Here is a 24,472-nt window from a genome sequence, read left to right on the forward strand (position 1 = left end):
GTATTGGAAGCATAATATCCATAATTAACTAACGCATGCCATTCGTGTTAACAATTTTCCATATTTTTGGATAAAAAAGTATCATCACAACTCTCTCAACCATCACCAGATTTTTATTCCAATAAATCTAGCAATAAAAGAAATAAGAACGTTTGCTTTTGTAAATATTTATCCGGTCATTCAACCTAGTCAAATTGACAATATAATTGAAATTATCAGATAGAACGTTCTGTTTGTAACGATAATGCCAATTTTTTACAACTATTCTAGGCACGAAGACACCATTTGACATCTTTTTAAGTTCTATTTTTATAATAACGTTATACATACAATGTGATTTAAATCAATGTTTTAATAACCAATTTGGGGTAAAACCCGGCAAAGTTGTTGGGTCCTGAATTGACCGGTTTGTACAGCCGGTCAAACCGGATGTCAAAAAGTTTAAAATTCAGCAAATACATCCCTAAATTTACAGTTAAATTCTTACAAATTTGAAATTTAACACACACCTTAAATACAAATAGATAGTTGACTGGTTGGCGACGACGACACACCAAATTATGGATATTCAAAAGAACCGATTGGAACCGGAACGACAGGTACCTAGGGTTTGGTTCCGATTCCTACCCAGAACCAGCCGTCAATGGGTAGGTTCCGGTTCCAAATTTTTGTAACTATTACTGTGCGGTTCTGACTCTTATAGTTAGTAACCGGAACCAGAACCAGGAATCGAGAGTAATATAAAATAAAATTAAAGAGTAGGGGGTTAATAAAAACTTTTGTAGAAAAAGTAATGTGAATACATTTATATTTAGATTTCATAACATTTAAAGTAAGTTGGTTTGACTTTTGAGAATCTATCTTTACAAAGTAATGGAGATTGTAATTTTGAATTTATAATTTATAATTTTATTTTTTTCAACAAGTTCCAGGGGGGTATTTGTAAGTTTTTAAGGGTTTTTTTGCCATTTTAAAAACTTTTGGGGGGTCATGAATTTTATAGGGCACCCAGAACCGGAACCAAAACTGTTGTTACAGGTTCCGGTTCTGGGTACCTAGGAACCGAAACTGTAGGTTCTAGTTCCGGTTCCAAATTTCAAGGAACCATCGGTTCCGGTTCCTTCAAAAAATGTAGGGTACCCGGAACCGAACACCCCTGCACCAAATGCAATCCAATCATCCCTTAAGCCATTCCCCAAAAAATCTATCCAAGATTTGGTCGAAAATCCGTTCGGTTTTGGCAAATCTCACCAACATCAGCGCCGAAAACCCAGGCCAAATCTCACCATTGCCAGCTTCGACAACCCTTCCCATCACCACGAAAATACTCCTCTTAGCCTCTTGACAAAAACCCATCTGACCCCACCCCTGTTCGCCTCGCCAATCACTTACAAAAGCCAACTGTTGCCACCGTAGATTTTTTTTTTATTTTTGATCAATTCACTCATCATAAATCACTTTCGTCGCCACCATTGCACTCATCGACCCTTCCTCTTCAAAAGCCCCAACATCTCGGCCTTCAATTGTTCATCGATCATCATCCAATTTGTGGGGTTTTCAGTGAATAGGAAGATTGGTAACTTGACCTGATATAAGTCTTGAGTCTCGATTCAATTGGTTCAATTGGTCGGGCTGGGTTATAAACACTTATTTAAACTTTGTATCCCATGTGATGTAGCTGTTTATATGTGTCAACACCACATTGATTATAAGATAATAAATAAGTGAGTAACTTAATTTCGAATAATCAATGTAATGCAACACATAAGTTACCATATTAATGGAGATACAAAGTTGAGATCCTAACTTTATATGTATAACATTACTATTATTTTTTATTGTTTAATATGATAATGTTAAGGCAAAATGCTGTAAAAGATTTTTTCAAGTACTTATAGAGTATGAGAACAGATAAGGAAATAAAATGATAATAATTACTAGGGTTATTTTTAAGAGTTAAGAGGCGTGTTTGCGTTTGAGTAAAATATATAGCTTTTAAATACTTGTAACGTACTTATTAAATGGATGTAGAAATTAGTTTGGGGGTATATGTAGGTCCACTCTTATAACAAAAGATTGTGAATATATCCATTAAATACACACTTTAATTCTCTGGTTTTTGGATAAGCCGAAAGAGACAATAATAAAAATTTTAAGATTTTTAATGGCAAGGTTTCAATTTTTATGGTTAATATTAATAGGAAATCAGAAATATTATTATATAATTGAGAAAGGAAGAACAATGGTAGAAAACAGTTAAATGTGGAAATCATTTATTATTGCTGCATGATGGGATTCAAAAAACATGTCTTCATTATTTTCTCCATGCGTCCTTTGCATCTTTAAAGGAATAACCTAATTTTTTATTGAAGCCCGATTATTCTGTTGAGAGATATGGGATGAAAAAGTTAATTAAATAAAAAGAAACTAACCTTCAATTGGAGAGAGAAGCAATTTGACATCGGAGAGTTCTAACTAAATTAATCGAATAGGAAATATAATCTTCACAGTTGAAACGCTCATAGGAAAAGAAAAACTCTAATAAATTTTGACGTCTTCCAAAAATACATAAATGTTCAATTAAATAGAAATAGGAATATGTTAAGAGTTGAACCTGTGTTGGTGTATGCAAACATGACTCAAGTTGAAGAAACAAGGCTGAAGAGTTGTAGAGGAAAAACAGATTTGTGCCGACGAGAAGAGTGTGTCGCGGCAGCATGCCGTGGCACAGATGGATGCCAAAATCGGAAAAATTCCAGAATCGGGCATGCGCGGCACAAAGAAAAATGGAAAGGGAAACGCATGCCACGACACGGTCAACGCATGCTGCGATATAAACGCGGCTTTGACTCCAAGAAGTTGAGTTTTAAGGAAGTCTCATTTTGGAGTTTTAGATTGGGAATATGTGTTTTCCTGTTATTATGAGATAATAGGAGGTTTAGATTTTCTTAAATTCTGTTTTGAGTAATTTTTTAAGGAGAATTGTTATTTAGGAAGAATTTCTCTTTGAGTTAATTTAGGAATAAATTTGTTTTAGATTTGGTCTTTTACTACAAAAGGGTGGAAGTTTATATTTGTAATTGAGTCATTCGATTAATAAAAGCAGATTTCAGTTTTCTCTCGGTTGTTCATCACGTTTTGAGCTATGTAAATTGAATTTTGTCACTTCCAATTCCAACAGAATAGAAGTATAATATCCTCATTTTAATATAAAAACATTTGCTTTATAGAAAAAGAAGAAATAACACTAATATTCATATTTAGGTAGTCTCTCAACCAACTGTATTTTATAGTTAAAAGAAGCATGTACCATTGTTATTTTCATGTTTAAGGCGGCTGGGAAGAATTTTACTTTTATTCTTTATTATGAATAGGGGTGAGCATGGTGAGCGGGTAGAACCAGAACCAGAAACCGGAGCCGATACTGTGCTGATAGGTTCCAGTTCCATTTTATTGGAACCGACACTGTGGCGGTTCTGGTTCTGGTTCCTACAAGTTTTAGAACCTGGGAAAGAACCTAAGGCGGAACCCGACTTGGAACTGCTTGGAACCTTTTGTGTTTTAGTTTTATTGAGAATTTTTATTTGAATGAATGATTGATTGAATTCAAGTGTTGCCAGAGATTAGATGATTTTGATCACATTGGGCACAATGAATGATAATCAAAGTTGAAAACTATTAAATGTAGTTTTCTTAATTTGTAGGTGTATTTGTAAACTTTTAAGGTATTTTTTCATTTTTAAACTATTAGGGGGTAATGTATTTTTTACAAGATACTCGGTAAAGAACCTGAAACTTGTATTTCAGTTCCGATTGCTTAATTTAAGAATTGGAACCGATAGGTTTCGATTTCGGTTCCTTTTTTTGGGAACCTGCACTATATGTTTTTAGTTCCCTCGAAAAATACAGGTACTGGAACGCTCCCCCTAATTATGATTGTAAATAAACTATCTTATTTGTTTATAGTTATTACATGACGGAATCAACCACCTCTAATAAACGACAAGGGATTTATAGCTATATCTGAAATCAAGGGTGTTTGTGTTTATTGTTATTAGGCATATCTCGGGGGTTTGAAGGTATTCTCATATATGTAAATGAGGCCCTTAGGCCAAGTCTATTGGGAAAAAAATATATAAAAGTTTTGAATCTTGTAATCGGCTAAAACCAACACTGCTCTTGAGATATAGATGATGCTATATGTGAAGGTACATATATGAAGATAGAGTTTAATTTCTCTCCTAAGGTTTCATTAATAAATTTCCCCTCATAGATTAGAAATAACAATTTACTCTTTACTGTCCTGTATTTCATTAGAGTTTGATATTTACTTTAATGGAATATGTAAATGTGTTAGTCAATTACTCAATTAATGGAAATCATGACCGAACACTGACCGGAGGAGGTACATTTTATTTTTTATACTTAGGGAGGAAACTGTAAATTAATGAAACCTCAGGAGGAATGGTATTATCTCATGAAGGATTGTTAGTGCGGATTCCTATCAGTACCTTGATGATTGTCACTATTTTCGGGTATTGAAGTCCATTCTAATGACAATGGTTTGTTTCCCAATCATTCAAAATATTTATAATTTATTGGATCGAACCATGATGGAGATTCTAATATTCTTCTTCCTCTCGCTCCACAGTCCATGACTAGCATATCATTTGATGCCCATGGTTGTTATTAATTTGATAATTATTCCCTATATCGTAGTATTTTGGGATGCTTTGTTAGTCTCACCCCTGGCCGATGTAGCCTACTTTGTTGACTTGATCTAAATTTATACATATGCGGCCGCGGTTTGCTTCAACACCGCTGTAAGTCTTATGGATTGCGTAATGAAATAAAGTATTTCTAATAGTTTTTTAATTATAGTAATGAATTGAAGTAATAAGTTAATTCCAAGAAAAGGAGAATTACACAATGAATGAAAGCCTTCCATTAATTTACCACAAGCCTAGAACATCAGCTTTCCCACGCGACAAAATGATCTTGTCGTAGTATGTATTGTAGAACATCGCCAGGAGTGTCACCTGGCAGCTTCCATATATTATGTTGATTATAATTCTTCAACTAAAAAATTAAATTATTTCCCAAAGATTAAATATGAAGAGATAAAAAAGATGTTCTAATAGAAATACAAATGGCTTAAGAGCAAGATGGCTGTTGGCAGGAGGAGGTCGAATTTTTCTGATCCTCCGGACGGCCCATTCCTTACTATGAAAACTGTTTCCATGCCCCAGTTTGCGTGCCTTTCCAAATGCACAATGCATCAACACCTCCTGAAAAAAGTCAAAATCTTCAAGTCAAGAATATTTAAATATATAATCCATGGATAAACACCATTTAATTTACTTTAGAAGAAAGAAATGATTAAATGATTTGTACCCTATACCTAAAAACCCATTTAATGGTCAAAATTTGAATTTGCAATTTTCATCTATTTTTTCCCGAATGTATTTAAAGAAAACATAATAATTTTTGACCGATTCATGTGAAATAAAGTTTTCCTGTGAATAATTCAACTTTTATAAAGTAATTTCAACTCTATGTATAATCATTGACGTGACTTTTATTTTCATATCATCTAAGATATTGACAAATCAACTTGCATATAATTATAATTGGAACATAAAGTTAAAATATTTTATTTTTCTAAAAAACAATAGGTAATTATGAAATTCGACTACGTAAAGTTAATAAACGTTCGACAAATAAAGTAAGACTTACCAGGATTATTAGCAAAAATCGAATGTCGCCCATCCACTCTTGGAAGTTTTCATGGTGTTGAGTTCTGGTGGGTCAACGAATTATAAGATAAAGGATCTGTCTCATTGTTGAAATTCCCTGAACCTGTTCCCACCAGGAAGAAGCTGTACCATGTAAATGCATTGGATGACTTTCGGCGATCTGGAGATTTGATCCTTGGAACACAATTTCAACTGCTTCACCATAATTTATAACCTCACTTTGTCCCGCTTTCTGTGTATTGATTGCTCGAAGCATTACCAGTAAAGTTATAAATTGGGCGTTTGACTTGGGAAATCTCCATTGAAAACGTTGCCTAACCCCCTACATTTCAAAATGTGTCACCAAATCGGGCTATAATACATCTATATATCATTCCACCCTAAAAGGTTAAACTAATAGTTGGAGCTCAACATTATTATATCTAATACACACCTTTATAAGAAATTTAACTTTTTTTTTTTTAAAAAAAAAAATCCAATTGAATAGGGGATTCAAACTTTGAACATTTTGTTTTATATCATGTTAAGTTGTTATCTCACCTAAAGATTACTTAATGGGAAAAGACCAATAATATATCAATCTAATATTAACAAGGTAAAATTACATACCTGTAGTATGCATCCAGTAAACTAACGTCAGGAGTCTCGAAACTAACGTTGTTTAAGCTTGCAGCTTGCCGTCACCAGCTGGGGTGAGACACAGTTGTTGGGGCACAACATGCGATTTACAGAAACACAATATACAATTGTGTGGTGATATTTTGGGGACATTGACCGGATGTTCTTCATTGGCTAAGCTCCTTACGCGCTGAGTAAAGTTTTCTGCAGCATTTGTATTATTGTAAAAGGAAGGTCTGGGAAGAAGGAGTTGGTGGAGGAGTATTGTTCCTGTCATAGTATTGAACAATTGCTGTGGTAGTGGAGTTGTTAATTCAACAATGCTATCAGTAAGGACTCGCAGCCATGTAATAGTGGCTAAGATTTTGGTTTGCTGTGAACAAAACGTCCATGTTTGTCCAGGAGCTCATTATATACTGGTATTATTGGTTTTTGTATGCTCCATCTTGCCCAACAACTGTGAGGCTGTGGTTCGCATTCCGAAAGTTTTCTTCATTCATCACGCGTTGACTATGCGAAGAAGATAGGTCTTGCCATACTTAACTGTCAGGCGATATGTTGAATCTGCATTAAGAAAATTTATACATGAGACCTTGAAATACGATTTAAGATGCAACTTTTTTCATCGTATATTTACCACTGGAGCAATTGTATAAGTCCCCTGGTTGGCCGTTGATGGTGTAAGCATCTGAAACATTTGAAGTACGCCAGCATTAGTGGCATAATAATCATGCCTGCACGTCTTCCTTGTACCAGGAGCCTGCCAATACAATCAGATGTGGAATTAATTTAATGGCTAAGAACAGTTTCTCCCCTTCTCCAGCGATAAAATTCCGGTTAAAATACATTCATATTATTACAATTACGATTCGTTGTGCTTATAAGGCTTAGGAAATGTAAGTTTTTCCAGAGCAGGTTTAATCATATAGCACCATGAACTGAAACACGAGTCCAGTCACTATGGGCTTGCCACCAAAGGGTTCCTTCTTCAGTGGACAATATACACTCATAAGTGAAGATGGTTCCTGGTTTAATTGGACTTGTGTTACGTTTTCAGGACCATCTGACCATGGATTCCTGTGTTATTCACTCCATGCCTGCAGAATTTAAAAGAAAATTCTTTAGATTTGATTCATCTAATGTTTAAAGAGATTGTGTGTGAGAGAGAGTCTTCACCAGTGAATGGTGACACCATAGTTTTCCTTGATTGTACATTAACGAACACATACGGCCTTTACGGACCTTTATGGTTGGACCTGGGAAACTTCCATTAACGGTCAACATGCTTTTCGTGCTACACAGCCTTGTAAAATTCGTTTCTTGAAGCTGCAACCATAAATCATACGTTAATTGGTAAATATTATAAATCATGAACTGCGAATGAAAAAGTGAAGAGGCGCTTACAACAAAATTATAATAATGCCTAAGAGCGATGCAATGGAGCAGCCCATCTAGAAACAAGAATCCTAAAATAAAAAACAAAATTTTTGTGTCCATTCTTCTCTTGATTCTGTGCTCCAAGGTCGCCAATTAACTCTGTTTTTTCTGACATCTTCAGATGCATCTATCACGCTATTTATACTATAAGCAATCACACAACAAAGAAACATTTGCGGTCCACTAAAATAAGAAATGTTTATTGACTTCATTTGACACAATATACATTTTCTACACTTGGAATTTTATCAGAAACATATTACATATAAAAACATATAAAATACTTAGTAAAGGTGTATAGAAGCTACATGTATATATGTTAACAATATAATTAAAATATAACTATTTTTTTTTTTAAGCGGAAAATGATTTATATATTATTGGCCGTCCTGTACCGATTAGTACGGTTGGACATTTGTTTGTAAACATTGTTTATGATTTCTAATCATTTATAATCAGCATGAGTTATTCTACGATCATTTCCATTATTCCCTGTACACAATAATTGTGATTATGTCAATATTAATTATATAACAGAGATTATTAACTAGATCATGAGATCTCTTATCTTTATCTTAATTTCATCTCTCAATAAAATTAATTGTTTTGCGTACTGATATACACAGCACATAATCTCATAAAAAATTCACGGGATTCATTCTTTCTCCTTTTTTTTTTTTTTTTTGTTTGTTTGAATAAAGTAGTTGGTTCAATGGCCACGTATGCGAACAAAGAATGGTTCCATTAAACAAAACTTTTTAGGAGTTAAAAAGTTGATTCAGTTTGAGCTGGTTACCATTTTTTTTTAAACTTAAGAATTGATGCATTACCATAAGGTCATAACAACTCTCGCAAATTTTAATTTGCATCTTTGATTATTACATAATTTGTCAACTTTAATATAAATATCCTTTTTGTTTTTCCCTTGCACGGTAGCTCGATATACGAGATAATATATATATATATATATATAAACCCACTACTTCGCTATATTTAAAAACAGGACAGAAATATTTTTTTATCTACCTAACATTTCGGTCAATTATGTTTAAATCCAACGTTTCAAATTTACCAATTGTTTCATAATCTATTTAATGGGATAATTAAGATTTATCCTTCTTAAATTCAGCAATTGTTTAATAATCTATTAAACTGGGATGAATTTTCTGTTAAAAAACTTGTTGATGCTGGATTTTGATACCAACTATTCGCACGTGCAAAGCGCTAAGGTGACTTAAGAATTAACAAATGGAAGATGATTTTTAAAGTGGTTCGAATGCTTAAAGCGAATCCTACATCCATTGTTATTTTGTTATTCTCTGACCATTTCTATGATATTGTCCTTACAGCATACAAAGATGGAAAAATACTTTGTTTACAGAGAAAAATAAGCTCTCATATGCCCACCCTCTCTTTTTTCACGAAGAGAGGTGCCCATTTATACATATTTGAGGTCAATATAATTAGTGCTTTTGCAAGTTGCTTTGACATATGGAGAGCTCTTATTTGTCATTATCTTAAAATGAGATAGGGTTGGTATAAAATATCTTTGAGACGGTATGAGCTTGACAACTAGTACACTTTGTCTTTTAGGTAGAGCTGACATCATTGTGATTTTTTAGACATAACAAGACTAAAATATCTCTCATTTTGATTTTGTCTAAAATGTTTACATTATTTGTTAATTGGATGATTTTTTTTGTTAAAAAAAATTAAAGTGTCCCTTATTTTGATATTATCCCAATATTAGTTGAATAATGATATAATAAAAAATTGTCCTTTTCTTAAATTTAAGGGGGTATCTTAGGGTCCGTTTGTTTTATTATTTTGGATATGATTTTTGATATTTTTAGAGTTGGGTGAGAATAACGAGGTAGAATTTGAAAATTAACAAAAACACCCCTCTAGGTTTGCTAATTCACTAAACACCNTATAAACGCGGCTTTGACTCCAAGAAGTTGAGTTTTAAGGAAAGTCTCATTTTAGGAGTTTTAGATTGGGAATATGTGTTTTCCTGTTATTATGAGATGAATTAGGAGGTTTAGATTTTCTTAAATTCCTGTTTTAGAGTAATTTTTTAAGGAGAATTGTTATTTAGGAAGAATTTCTCTTTGAGTTAATTTAGGAATAGAATTTGTTTTAGATTTGGTCTTTTACTACAAAAAGGGTGGAAGTTTATATTTGTAATTGAGTCATTCAGATTAATAAAAGCAGATTTCAGTTTTCTCTCTGTTGTTCATCACGTTTTGAGCTATGTAAATTGAATTTTGTCACTTCCAATTCCAACAGAATAGAAGTATAATATCCTCAGTTTATACATATAAAACATTTGCTTTATAAGAAAAAGAAAAGAAATAACACTAATTAATTCATATTTAGGTAGTCTCTCAACCAACTGTATTTTATAGTTAAAAGAAGCATGTACCAATTGTTATTTTACATGTTTAAGGCGGCTGGGAAAGAATTTTACTTTTTATTTCTTTATTATGATTATAGGGGTGAGCATGGGTAGCGGGTAGAACCAGAACCAGAACCAGAACCGGAGCCGATACTGTGCTGATAGGTTCCAGTTCCATTTTATTGGAACCGACACTGTGCGGTTCTGGTTCTGGTTCTGGTTCCTACAAGTTTTAGAACCTGGGAAAAGAACCTAAAGCGGATACCCGACTTGGAACATGCTTGGAACCTATTTGTGTTTTAGTTTTGATTGAGAAATTTTATGTGAATTTGATGAATTGATTGAATTCAAGTGTTGCCTAGAGATTAGATGATTTATGAGTCACATTGGGCACAAATGAATGAGTAATCAAAAGTTGAAAACTATTAAATGTAGGTTTTCTTAATTTGTTAGGGTGTATTTGTAAACTTTTAAGGTATTTTTGTCATTTTTAAACTAATAGGGGGGTAATGTATTTTTTACAAGATACTCGGGTAAAGAACCTGAACTTGTATTTCAGGTTCCGATTGCTTAAATTTAAGAATTGGAACCGATAGGTTTCGATTTCGGTTCCTTTTTTTGGGGAACCTGCACTATATGTTTTTAGTTCCCTCGAAAAATACAGGGTACTTGGAATCGCTCACCCCTAATTATGAAGTGTAAATAAACTATCTTATTTGTTTATAGTTATTACATGACGGAATCAACCACCTCTAATAAACGACAAGGGATTTATAGCTATATCTGAAATCAAAGGGTGTTTGGTGTTTATTGTTATTAGTGCATATCTCGGGGGGTTGAAGGTATTATCATATATGTAAAATGAGGCACTTTAGGCCAATCTATTGGGAAAAAAAATATATAAAAGTTTTGAATCTTGTAATCGGCTAAAACCAACACTGCTCTTGAGATATAGAATAGATGCTATATGTGAAGGTACATATATGAAAGATAGAGTTTAATTTCTCTCCTAAGGTTTCATTAAATAATATTTCCCCTCATAGATTAGAAATAACAATTTACTCTTTACTGTCCGTATTTCATTAGAGTTTTGATATTTACTTTAATGGAATAAGTGTAAAATGTGTTAGTCAATTACTCAATTAATGGAAATCATGACCGAACACTGACCGGAGGAGGTACATTGTTATTTTTTATACTTGAGGGAGGAAACTGTCAATTAATGAAACCTCAGGGAGGAAATGGTATTAGTCTCATGAAGGATAATGTTAGGTGCGGAATTCCTATCAGATACCTTGATGATTGTCACTATTTTCGGGTATTGAAGTCCATTCTAATGACAATGGTTTGTTTCCCAATCAGTCAAAATATATTTATAATTTATTGGATCGAACCATGATGCGAGATTCTAATATTCTTGCTTCCTCGCTCCACAGTCCATGACTAGCATACCTGATTTGATGCCCATGGTTGTTAATTAATTTGATAATTATTCCCTATATCGTAGTATTTTGGATGCTTTTGTTAGTCTCACCCCTGGCCGGATGTAGCCTACTTTGTTGACTTGATCTAAATTTATACATATGCCGGCCGCGTTTGCTTCAACAACCGCTGTAAGTCTTATGGATTGCGTAATGAAATAAAGTATTTCTTAATAGTTTTTAATTATAGTAATGAATTGAAGTAATAAGTTAATTCCAAGAAAAAGGAGAATTACACAATGAATGAAAGCCTTCCATTAATTTTACCACAAGCCTAGAACATCAGCTTTTCCAACGCGACAAAATGATCTTGTCGTAGTATGTATTGTAGAACATCGCCAGGAGTGTCACCTGGCAGCCTTCCATATATTATGTTGATTATAATTCTTCAAACTAAAAAATTAATTATTTCCCAAAGATTAAAATATGAAAGAGATAAAAAAGATGTTCTAATAAGAATACAAATGGCTTAAGAGCAAGATGGCATGTTGGCAGGAGGAGGTCGAATTTTCTGATCCTCGGACGGCCCATTCCTTACTATGAAAACTGTTTCCATGCCCCAGTTTGCGTGCCTTTCCAAATGACAATGCATCAACCAAACTCCTGAAAAAAGTTAAAAATCATTCAAGTCAGAGAATATTTAATAATATAATCCATTGATAAACACCATTTAATTTACTTTAGAAGAAAGAAATGATTAAAATGATTTGTACCCTATACCTAAAAACCCATTTAAGTTGGTCAAAATTTGAATATTGCAATTTTCATCTATTTTTTTCCCGAATGTATTTAAAGAAAACATAAATAAATTTTTGACCGATTCATGTGGAATAAAGTTTCCTGTGGAATAATTCAACATTTATAAAGTATATATTTCAACTCTATGTATAATCTAATTGACGTGACATTTTATTTTTCATATCATCTAAGATATTGACAAATCAACTTGCATATAATTATAATTTGGAACATAAAGTTAAAATATTTATTTTTCTAAAAAAGCAATAGGTAATTATGAAATTCGACTACGTAAAGTTAATAAACGTTCGAAGTTTATTTCATTCTGAATGGTCCTAATAATCGTTTTTTAGCTTACCAGCGGGTAGGTGAGAACCCTTCCAAGTACCACAACTCAAGACCACCCAGTTGCTTTAATATTCTATTTCCTAGACAGAGTAACAACTTTAAGGGACTTGGACAAGGGTGGTCCTTCTTCGACATTGGTACATTTACGTAACCTACTGAAAGCCGCTAGACCTCTAAACTAGGAACCTTGTGTTAAAGTTGACGAAGTGGTATTAAATATTTGGAGTGAAAACAGGGCGAAAGACACATATTACTATACGAGCTTCGTAATGGTCATTTCAATATTTTTAACCCGCCAACTGAACCCTTTAGAGGTTTGAAAACGTTGCCTAACCCCCTACATTTCAAAATGTGTCACCAAATCGGGGCTATAATACATCTAATATAATCATTCCACCTAAAAGGTTAAACTAATAGTTGAGAGCTCAACATTATATTAATCTAATACACACCTTTATAAGAAATTTAACTTTTTTTTTTTTAAAAAAAAAAATCCAATTGAATAGGGGATTCAAACTTTGAACATTTTGTTTTTATATCATGTTAAGTTGTTATCTCACCTAAAGATTAACTTAATGGGTAAAGACTCAATAATATATTAATCCAATATAAACAAGGATAAAATTACATACCTGTAGTATGCATCCAGTAAACTAACGTCAGGAGTCTCGAAACTAACGTTGTTTAAGCTTGCAGCTTGCCGATCACCAGCTGGGGTGAGACACGAGTTGTTGGGGCACAACATGCGATTTACAGAAATAGCAATATACAATTGTGTGGTGATATTTTTGGGGACATTGACCGGATGTTCTTCATTGGCTAAGCTCTTTACGCGCTGAGTAAAGTTTTCTGCAGCATTTGTATTATTGTAGAAAGGAAGGTCTGGGAAGAAAGGAGTTGGTGGAGGAGTATATGTTCCGTCATAGTATTGAACAATTGCTGTGGTAGTGGAGTTGTTAAATTCAACAATGCTATCGAAGTAAGGACTCGCAGCCATGTAATAGTGGCTAAGATTTTGGTTTGCTGTGAACAAAACGTCCATTGTTTGTCCAGGAGCTATCATTATATAACTGGTATTTATTGGTTTTATGTATGCTCCATCTTGCCCAACAACTGTGAGGCTGTGGTTCGCAATTCCGAAAAAGTTTTCTTCATTCATCACGGCGTTGACTATGCGAAGAAGATAGGTCTTGCCATACTTAACTGTCAGGCGATATGTTGAATCTGCATTAAGAAAATTTTATACATGAGACCTTGAAATACGATTTAAGATGAACATTTTTTCATCGTATATTTACCACTGGAGCAATTGTATAAGTCCCCCAGGTTGGCCGTTGATGGTATAAGCATCTGAAACATTTGGAATTACGCCCTTCAGGACATTAGTGAGCATTTCCGGCACGTCTTGCTTGTACCAGGATCCTGCCAATACAATCCAATTTGCAAATTAAATTAACAGCTAAGAATGGTTACCACATTTCCAGCGGTAATAATCTTCCGGTTAAAGTACATTCATATTTTATTACCAAGTACGATTGTCTGTTCAACATAAGGCTTAGGAAATGGATAACTTTTTCTAGCAGCTGGTAAAATAACAATGGCCCCGTGAACTGATACGCGAGTCCAGTCACTGTGGGCATGCCACCAGAGTGTTCCTTCTTCAGTGGACAATATCACCTCATAAGTGAAGTTTGTTCCAGGTCGAATTGGGCATTGTGTTACGTTTTCAGGACCATCTGACCATGGATTCCTTGGTTGGTTCACTCCATGCCTGCAAAATTTAAAACAAAATTCTTCAGAGTTGATTCATCATCTAACGATTTAAAGAGAGATTGTGACAGAGAAAGTCATCACCAGTGAATGGTGACACCATAGTTTCCTTGATTGTGGACATTAACAAACACGGTATCGCCCTTACGAGCCTTTATGGTTGGCCCAGGGAAACTGCCATTTACAGTCAACATGCTTTTCGTGCTACAAAGCCTTGTGAAATTCGTTTCTTGAAGCTGCAATGAAACATAAATCATAAGTTCATTAGCAAACATAAATCATAAACTGTAAATGAAAAAATGTAGAGGCACTTACAACAAAATCATAATACTGTGTGAAAGCCATGCAATGGAGCAGCCCATCCAGAAACAAGAACACTAGAATGAAAAAGATGTTTTTTCTATCCATTCTTCTCTTGATTCTGTGTTCCTAGGTTGCCAATTAACTCTCTTTTCTGACATATTCAGCTGCACCTGTCAAGCTATTTATACTATGTAGTCAACATGTTCAGTAATGTACAGTACACAACAATAAACATATGTGGTCAACTAAGATAAGTGTTGTTAAAATTGAATTATTAAACTGTTTTATGACTACTTCTCATTATTTGACAAGAGATAGATTTATCAAATTAAAATATAAGTAGTTGTAATAATCCAAACTAGTATAGTTAATGTCTCTTGAATGCATTTTATAATTTTTTAAATGCGAACTTCAATACATGATGTACCATCATAAACACTACAAAGCAAAAACAACTTCAAGCTAAAAATTTCAAAATTTTATTTTTTAACGTTCATTGACTTCATTTGATGGAAGTATATACATTTTCCAACACTTAGAAACATGTATATTAAATACAAAAAAAAAAAAAGTAAAGGGGGTAACTGGTACCTCTATGCATAGATGTTACATACAATAATTATTTTTTAACCCGCAAATGGAAATTATAATGAAGAGAACAACAATGTATGACAATTGACTTCCATAATTCTGAATTTTTGATTTGTTTGTTGCAGGTGCAAAAGACGAGCAATTTTATAAATCAATTAACTATTACACGTTCTAGCAATGATTGATGAAACCCTTAAATCACGATGTAAAAGTCATAATCTGATGGTTATGAACCAATCGAAAGAGTCGAGAACTAATGGCTACCAACTTCCACTAACATTATAGGATGTCCCGTCGATTACTGTTGGAATTTATAAACATTGTTGATGATTTCTCAAGTAATTTTTTATTCTTTTGGACCTCCGTCCCATACGGAATGATTTCAATAAAATAAATTGTTTAACTGGCACAAACAGCTCACAATCTTTTAGACAAATTCATGGGATTCATTCTTTCTCCCTTTTTCTTAAGTGAATAAACTGGTAGTTTCAAATTTTCAGTGGCCACGTTGCTACAGCTATACGCTATTTTTAAAAACGCTCTCAGGTCAATCTCTTCATTAATTTAACATCAATCAAGAGCCTAAAAATAAAATAAAATAAAAAGTTTTAGGTGGGTTCAGTTAACTTTTATATAAATGGTCATTCATCTCAATCGACAATGAGTACTAGGACAAGAAAGGGGAGATAGATTATTCACTACTAGGAGTCTTACATTGGATGATCTTGAATTCCCAATGAGGGTTTTAGCTTCCTACTTGTTTATCACAAAGAATTCTGTCAAATATTCTAATGGTTAGTCACAAATCCGCCGTCAAATCAGCAATAGCACTTTAATTATTCCAACATGTTTATCAGGAAGATTTCTATGGTTGACTTCAGTTTTCTCGCCCCACAATTTGCTGTAAGTAAAAAAGATGTCTAACATATGACCAATGGAGAAAATGAAACAAATTTATGATGAGAATTTAGTCAATTAAATTTAAAAAAGGATCATCCTTTTAACAATTAATGTGGATAATAGATAAGAGTAGATAAATGCAGAGTATTCTATTCAAACCAGTGAAATATAAAATAGAAAGTCGTTAGCTTCTAAAGCACGCAACAAATTATGTATATAGCTTATAAATTTCAAGACAATATTTCATTAAAAATAGAATGATGGTCCCATGAATAAAAATACAAATTATTATCACAAAAAAAAATCAATTTTTTTTTTTTTAATATTTGAATTATCTTCCAGTTGTGTGTGGTTTTTCCGCCAAACTCGGGCCAGCGCGACGATATAGCTCAATCCAGAATAACCTCGGTGACTATGATTGATCGACCCAGCATAAGCTTGTCGAGTCGTAGCTCGACCCAGCACGAGCTAGTCACGGACAACTCAAATGATCATTCAATTGATTCTCAGATAACTTCAGATTCCAGACATTACGAGAACTATCAGATTAACTGCAATATTTGTGCAATCATAGAGCCTAATCGCGAGAATATCGGAGTAAATCTTGTATATACCCCTTAAAACGATGAGGAAGGGGATAGGAATTCTAGATTAAAACTACATTGTAAGCTCTCATAGCATATAAGCAAAACGCAGTGGACGTAGGCCGTTTAACTTCGTCGAACCACTTTAAAAGTCCTCTTTGTCATTTATTTTCTAGCATTTCCATTCACCCATCACTGATTACTTGTAATCACGCACACATCAGTTCCGATCCCGACAAGGTTGATTAGATCTCGCTAGTTGGTGTAGATTTCTGTATCAATATTTTGGAACTCGAAAGAGGGCCTTCGTAGCTATTCCAAAGATCACAACAAACATTCACCACGATTTACTTGTCCCAGGACCAAAATGGTGTTCACCAGATCAAGAACTACCACCGAAAACCAAGAGAACATGCCCACCAGGAGGTGCAACAAGAGAATGCTGGACGTTGACCACCGGTGTTGCCAGCTCAGTACGCTACAAACAATCAAGGGGTAGGGACATCAAATCCCAAGAACGGCCAGCTGATGGAGATGATCAGAACAATGGTTGCATAGGCGGTGCAACGGAACATGGCTGAGCTGAGAAACCAACAATCAGTCGCCCAGAACCTTGAACCCCGAACAGTCATGTTTCACCAGCGTTATCCCAATAGGTATGAATTATGTAGGTCGACAATCTGTTTCGACACCACCAGGGGGCGATCAACACCACCAACCCTGCAGGCAATTGCTCACGCACGAGCGAAAGTCTCGTGGGCAAAAAAACCCCAGGAGGCGGTCGAGGAAACAGCCGTTAAGGGAAAGTGAAGGCAACGGACACCACCAAGAAGCTCGACGGTATCCCCAACGTCAACGTGCCGGTTTTAACTCATGCCTAAGGCAAGATCAATCTTCGCAGGCTTGCAAAGCAAGCCACGTGCATCATTCTGCCAATGACAGACGTTCCGGTTATGACCGACGTCGTGAGCAACACACTAACAAGCATGATAGCACTTACCAACCCAGCTATTATGACTCGACCTCGCGTATCAACGCGCGCATTAGAGGAGCTTTGCAAGTAAAAGACTTGCGAACCCACTTGCTCGAGGTACAGCTTAACAGAGCCAACCAGGGGAACCAAAATGAAGACTTGGATCACATGCAAAAGATACTCGACGATCTAAAAGCTCGCCAGAATAACCTGGCGGAAGAAATAGTAAGTTCCTCCTTTACAGAGGAAGTTCGCCAAGCCCCACTCCCACAAAGATTTAGGGCACCAGAAAGCAAGTTCGACTGGAGAGGGCAGCCCAAAGATCACCTTGACAACTTTAATGACCTGATGGAGCTACACCAAGTCATTGACTTAACGAAATTTCGGCACTTCGTAGTCACATTAGTCGAAGATGCCAAGAAGTGGTACAAGCAGCTCAAGGCAAACTCCATCAACTCTTGGCAACAATTCTCCACGCTATATCTACAGCAGTTTCAAGCGAGTAGACAGTTTGCAATGCTGCTCAACTACTTGAGCAACATTCGCCAAGAGCACAACGAATCGCTAACCTCGTATTTGATAAGGTTCTAGAACGAGCAGGCGAAGGTCGCTAATGCCCCCGAAGAATCCATTCGGACTCTCCTGATCGCAGGGTTCAGGTCTAATGCGGAGCTGTGGAAAGAGCTCTAGAACGAAGACCATGTGAGCCTGGCCAAATTCTACCAGATGGCCGTAAAATACCAACGAGTAGAAAGCTCGTTAGCGACATTAGCCGAAAGCTTGACACGGGGGGTCTCGGACAAGAGACAAGATCGCCTCTTGGATAAGCGTGGGGGCCAAGACCGAAGTGACAAAGATCGTAACATATTCCCAAAGAAACAGAGAATAGATAATCGTGGAGATAGGCAGTCTTCCCACGGTATACAGAGTACACCGCCCTTACTCAAGACATCGCCTACATCTTTGAGGTATCCCAAGAGGTAAAGAGGTTGCCTACTCCAGAAAGAATGAGAGGGGCTCCAAAGAGAAGAGATCGGCAAAAATAATGTTGGTATCACAGGGATGTCGGGCACAATATGAATAACTGTCGGGCTCTGAAGGACGACATCGAGGACCTGATAAGAAGAGATCATTTGAAAGAATTTTTTAAGGCAAAACCACCTCGAGAGAATCTTGGCAAGCAAAGTAACCCGATCCCAGGCCAAACACAGACCCCAGGTCAGCAGGTTCCGCCAAACCCCAACAAGGTCTTTGTGAATATAATCTATTGAGGATTGGATATAGCGAGAAGCTTGAGGCGAGCCCGTGAGCAAAATGCTCATGAGCCCAGAACAGACTCGATCCCCCGAATAATAAGTTACGAACAGAAGCTGCCTAAGCGGCCCAAACAGAAAAGCGAGGTAGTGCGGTTCACAATTGACGAGTGCAAAACATCCCCTCGTCACAATCATGACGCGATCGTAATCATAGCAAGGATTGACAACACAAGAGTATTAAAAGTTATGGTCGACAACGGGAGTGTGACAAACATTATTTTCTTGGGAGCCTTTCGAGGAGTAGGATTCATAGAAAGGAATCTGCGAGCGTGCCCTTCGTCACTCTATCGGTTCACCGGGGACAGCCTAGTTCCCAAAGGTACTATCAACCTCCTCGTAATTCTGTGGGCCGAACCAAAAGTCAGAACTATTATCGCTGAGTTCTTGGTGGTGGACGAGGCCAATCCTGGATGATTTGAGTGCAGTTATATCAGTGCGCTGCCAAGCAATGAGATTTTCAACTTCCGGGGGATTCACAACAGTTAAGAGCTACACCAAAGAATCACGGGAATGTTATAATCGGGCCATAAACATTGCGCAGAGATGGTGCCACACCCAAAGACCATGATCGTCGCAGAGTCCAAGCCAAACCTCGAACCGCTAGAAGACTCCATAGATCCTCACGACCACAAAGAAGAGTCTGTTGCGGGACCAACCGAGGAGCTGATAGGAGTAAGTGTTAGTGAGGAGGATCCAACTCGCACACTGAAGATTGGCAGCAATGTGAGTAGAGTGATAGTCGATAATCTAGTCAAGTTCCTAAAGAAGAACCTTGACGCATTCGCGTAGGTATACATTGATATGGTCGGAATCAACCTCGAGGTGATATGTCATAGGTTAAACCTCAACCTAGATGCTCAGCCTATAAGACATAAAATAAGGGTCATGGATGCAGAATGCTCTCAAGCGCTAAAAAATGAAGTCGACAAGCTCCTAGGAATCAACTTTATCAGGGAAGTCAAGTACTCGGACTGGTTTGCTAACCCGATCCTAGTCAAGAAGTTGAATGACAAGTGTCAGACTTGTATCGACTTCACGAATCTAAACAAAACCTATCTGAAATACAACTTTCCACTACCATGGATCGACCACCTTGTAGATGTGACGGTGGGAAACGTACTACTTAGCTTTATGGATGCATACTCGGGATATAACCAGATCCTGATGTATCGGCCTAACGAAGAGCATACTGGCGTGCCCTACCAGCGTTTGGTGAGCAAGATGTTCGCCAATCAAATCGACCATTCCATGGAAGTATACATTGACGATATGCTCATCAAGTCAAAGGTCACCAAAAGTCATATTAAGCACCTGGGGAAAATGTTTGACATCCTCAAAAAAAATCAAATGAAGCTCAATCCCTTGAAATGTGTTTTCGGAGTGAGCTCCGGAAAATTCTAGGCTTCCTTATAAACCAACAGGGCATAGAAGCTAACCCGAAGAAGATTCAGGCTTTGCTCGACATGAAAAGCCTGACTGGCATTAAACAAGTATAGATCTGACTAGACGTGTGGCCGCACTCAATAGGTTCGTTTCCCAAGCCACGAATAGGTGTTTATTGTTTTTTAAGACCTTGAAGGGTTAGAAAGGTTTCAAATGGATAGAAAAGTGTGAGAGAGCCTTCGAGGAGCTGAAAGAACACATCGGGTAGCTCCTCTTGTTGTTAAAGCCCATCCAAGGTGAGCCGCTACTACTATATCTATCGGTATCCAAATCCGCTGTCAGTGCAGCATTGGTATGGGAAAAGGGAGTAATACAATGACCCGTGTACTATGTGAGCAAGAGATTGCTCGATGCGAAGACAAGATACCCAGAGATGGAAAAGCTCGTCTATGCCCTCGTTATTGTCGCAAGGAAGTTAAGACCCTATTTTCAGGCACTTCATCCATGTACTGACGAACTTCCCTTTGAAGAAAATAATGTAGAAGCCTGAGGCATCGGGTAGATTGATCTAGTGGACAATAAAAATGAGGCAGCACGACATTAAGTACATCCCGATGATGTTAATCAAAGGCCAAGTCGTGGCGGACTTTATATCTGAGTTCTCTTATCAGCCAGACATCGAGCCAAGCCTGCCAAAGATAGATACCTCAGAAAAGATCGAGCAACAGCAACCTAATAGTGGTGACTTATGGCTATGGACCATGTATATAGATGGCTCCTTGAATGAGAAGAAGACATGAGCGGATGTCTTGCTCGAAAGTCCGAAGGGAGATCCAATCAGGGCTATAATAAGGTTCGGGTTCAACGTCTCCAATAACAAAGCCGAATATAAGGCATTGTTAGTAGGTCTTCGTCTTACCAGAGAACTGGGGGCAGAGTCCATCAAGATCTATAGTGACTCACAGCTCGTCGTCCATCAAGTTACTAGGGAGTTGCTCGTTCAGGGCATCGACTTCAGCCTCGATCACCTTGCCCGTCCCCTCATCCTTTGGCTTGGACGGGCCAGGTCTACTCCCCCCTGGAGCAGCTGCCGTACCCGCAGGCGTAGGCTTCTTCTTGGCCGCGTTTTTCTGGAGGTTGCCAACATGCGTGGCGACCTCTTTGCCCGAGCCGCCTTAAGGCTCAATCACCTTTTTCTTCCCCGAGCCATCATGCTGCGTGGGGTACTTTACCTTTTCTCGAGCCTACTAAGAGGCGGTCATAGATTTCTTCGCGCTTAGGCCCTCCGCCAACTCGCCTCTAGCACGCTTCGTGCCAGTAACATCTGCTAGCTATTTTGTCACCGAGGTAGTCGGCGCCTTCTGGGCAACCGTCGACGCTGTCATTTTCTTCTTAAGGCTCTTGGGTTTTTCAGCCCACATTCTGCAAAGAAAAAGGAAAACAAATTAGTGATCAATTTGCACAGGAAATCAAACGCAAGCAAGCAACAATTTGCATTTTTCCAATAGCGCTAAAAATCTGGCCTCGTCCCTACAAAAGTTGTACGCCTTTAGATGACGAAGAGTAAGAAGCTCATGGACGTTGCACGAACTGTCGAGAAGATTGCTAAAACATCGCAGCCTTTGCAAGCTCATTGTAGGGAGATAGTTCTGCTTGACATTAGCTACAACAAAAAAAATTCGATTAAATAATGAAGCAAAGTTCAAAATTTGTCCTCGTGTACACGAGCGACCAAAGCCTTACTCGCTTCTAGAGCAAAGACACCGCTCATCCCAGCTTCGTAGAAGAAGAATTAGGAGTCACAATGCGAGACCTTCTTTGGGACATCGATCAGCCCGTTGAAACTTACTTTCCTCGCCTTGGAAAGGTAATACGTCTGGCTTTGCCCTTTTTTGAGCCTGTACAAGTGTACAAGCTTTTCGACGGACGGCTGGCCTAACTCAACGATCATGTACGCGATGTATACCCCGATAAAGATCAAGTAGGAGTTGGCCGTCAGTTGGAGAGAAGCGATGTCGAATCTCCTCAACACTTTATCGATAAAAGGGTGCGGGGGGATGGATACCTCGCACCTGAGGAGAGTCTTGGAAGTTTCCACCCATCCGACTAGAGGGTTCTTCCAAGAGTGTTCCCCCGGGGTCATCAGGTTGAGTTACAGCGCATAGGCCGGCTTGATTTGTTTAAGATCTCCAAGGGTGATCGAGGATTGGGGCTCTTTCCATAGCCTGTGAACTGAAGACGGCGACGATTGAGCTAGTTGGATCGAAGCACAGTCAGACAAACCCGTAGCATCAGGGTCCGAGCTTCTGGCAATAAACTCTTCAAATATCTTGGGGGACACGTCCCCCAGTACTGCCAAGCCAACTGGTGAATCGAACATTCGATCTATTGTGCGACTGCTAGACGAGGACATGGTTAAAGCTCAACTCTAGGTACTTGAAAAAATAAGTGAACACGTGTTAGAGCTCGAACAACTCGGCAACCATTCCACATTCGCTTCCATCTCAGGCACCCAAAGTAGCTTGCGCAACATAACGAGGTCACGCGACCTACCTAGGACATCGACGGCCACCGCAGTTAAACCCCTTCAAAACCCAAGACCACCGGAAACGCACCCCAAAAACCCTACTAAAATCTCAAAACAACCAATGTGGCCACTACAGCAGCCACCTTTTAGCAGCACAAAAGTCAGAAAAATGAGCAAAGAAGAGAAATAAATCTTACCGAAATAAAGAAGCGTGCTGAGAACTCGTAAGAAAGACCACCGCGACGACGAGAGAGCAACGGCAAGGAAAACCAGGAGGCTGGAAGAACTTTCAGAATGACTGTTCTGAATATTCGCCACCTTTTATAGTGATTTTTGCATGGAAGACGAAAGGGCGAAGTTAAATCTCGACCATCGACTCACAATCAATCCTAGCCCTTCATTCGTTGAGCGATCTCAACCCTTGGACATGGCCACGTGTCGACCATCCACGAGGTGCAACAAACCATAAAAAATGATAATCATCATCGTACGACGTCTCAACTTCGCGAGTAATAGCTATCTTCATCCACGCGCAACAAAACTTAACTGACAAAGGTTGCCGCATTTAATGCAACATGACCACGCGGAAATTACATTTATACACTGACTTTCTATATTATGAGTTTTGATAGGTGGCATAGGTAATAATGTCCAAGTGTGAGGAACGTCGACTAGACATAAGGTCGGCCGTGGAAGCCCGATTCGAGCATGCTCTCAAAGACTCACTATTGAAGCCGAGCTAGGCGTCAGATCGAGCGATAGTCTTTGAAGCCCGAAACGAGCATTGAACACTAGAGGGCAGATGTTGTGTGTGGTTTTTCTGCCAAGCTCAGGCCGACGCGAGGATATAGCTCGACCCAAAATGACCTTGGTGACTATGATTGATCGACCCAGCATAAGCTCGTCGAGTCGTAGCTCGACCCAACACAAGCTAGTCGCGGACAACCCGAATGATCATTCAGTCGATTCCCTGATAATTTCAGATCCTATATATTACGGGAACGATCAGATTAACAGCAATCTTTGCGCTATTATAGCGCCCAATCACGAGAATATCAGAGTTGCAGTTCCAATCAATTGTTATCCCTTTATTTTCGTTCTTTTCTTTATGTAAATCTTGTATATATACCCCTTAAAACGATGAGGAGAGGGATATGAATTCTAGATTAAAACTATATTGTAAGCTCTCACAGCATATAAGCGAAACACAATGGACGTAGGCAGTTTAACTTCGCCAAACCATTTTAAAAGTCCTCTTTGTCACTTATTTTCTGACATTTCCATTCATCCATCACTAATTACCCGTAATCACGCACACATCAGTTCTGATCCCGACAAGATCGATCAAA

General features: G+C 37.5%; 2 pseudogenes; both read right to left on the reverse strand.

Annotated features, from left to right (window-relative positions):
• Nucleotides 1–5,223: 5,223 nt before the first annotated feature.
• On the reverse strand, nucleotides 5,224–12,911 carry LOC116135179 (annotated as a pseudogene).
• Nucleotides 12,912–13,049: 138 nt separating this feature from the next.
• LOC116135181 lies at nucleotides 13,050–14,954 on the reverse strand (annotated as a pseudogene).
• Nucleotides 14,955–24,472: the final 9,518 nt, after the last annotated feature.

Source organism: Pistacia vera, unplaced genomic scaffold, assembly GCF_008641045.1.
Source record: "Pistacia vera cultivar Batoury unplaced genomic scaffold, PisVer_v2 Contig296, whole genome shotgun sequence".
Taxonomy (NCBI): Eukaryota; Viridiplantae; Streptophyta; class Magnoliopsida; order Sapindales; family Anacardiaceae; genus Pistacia; species Pistacia vera.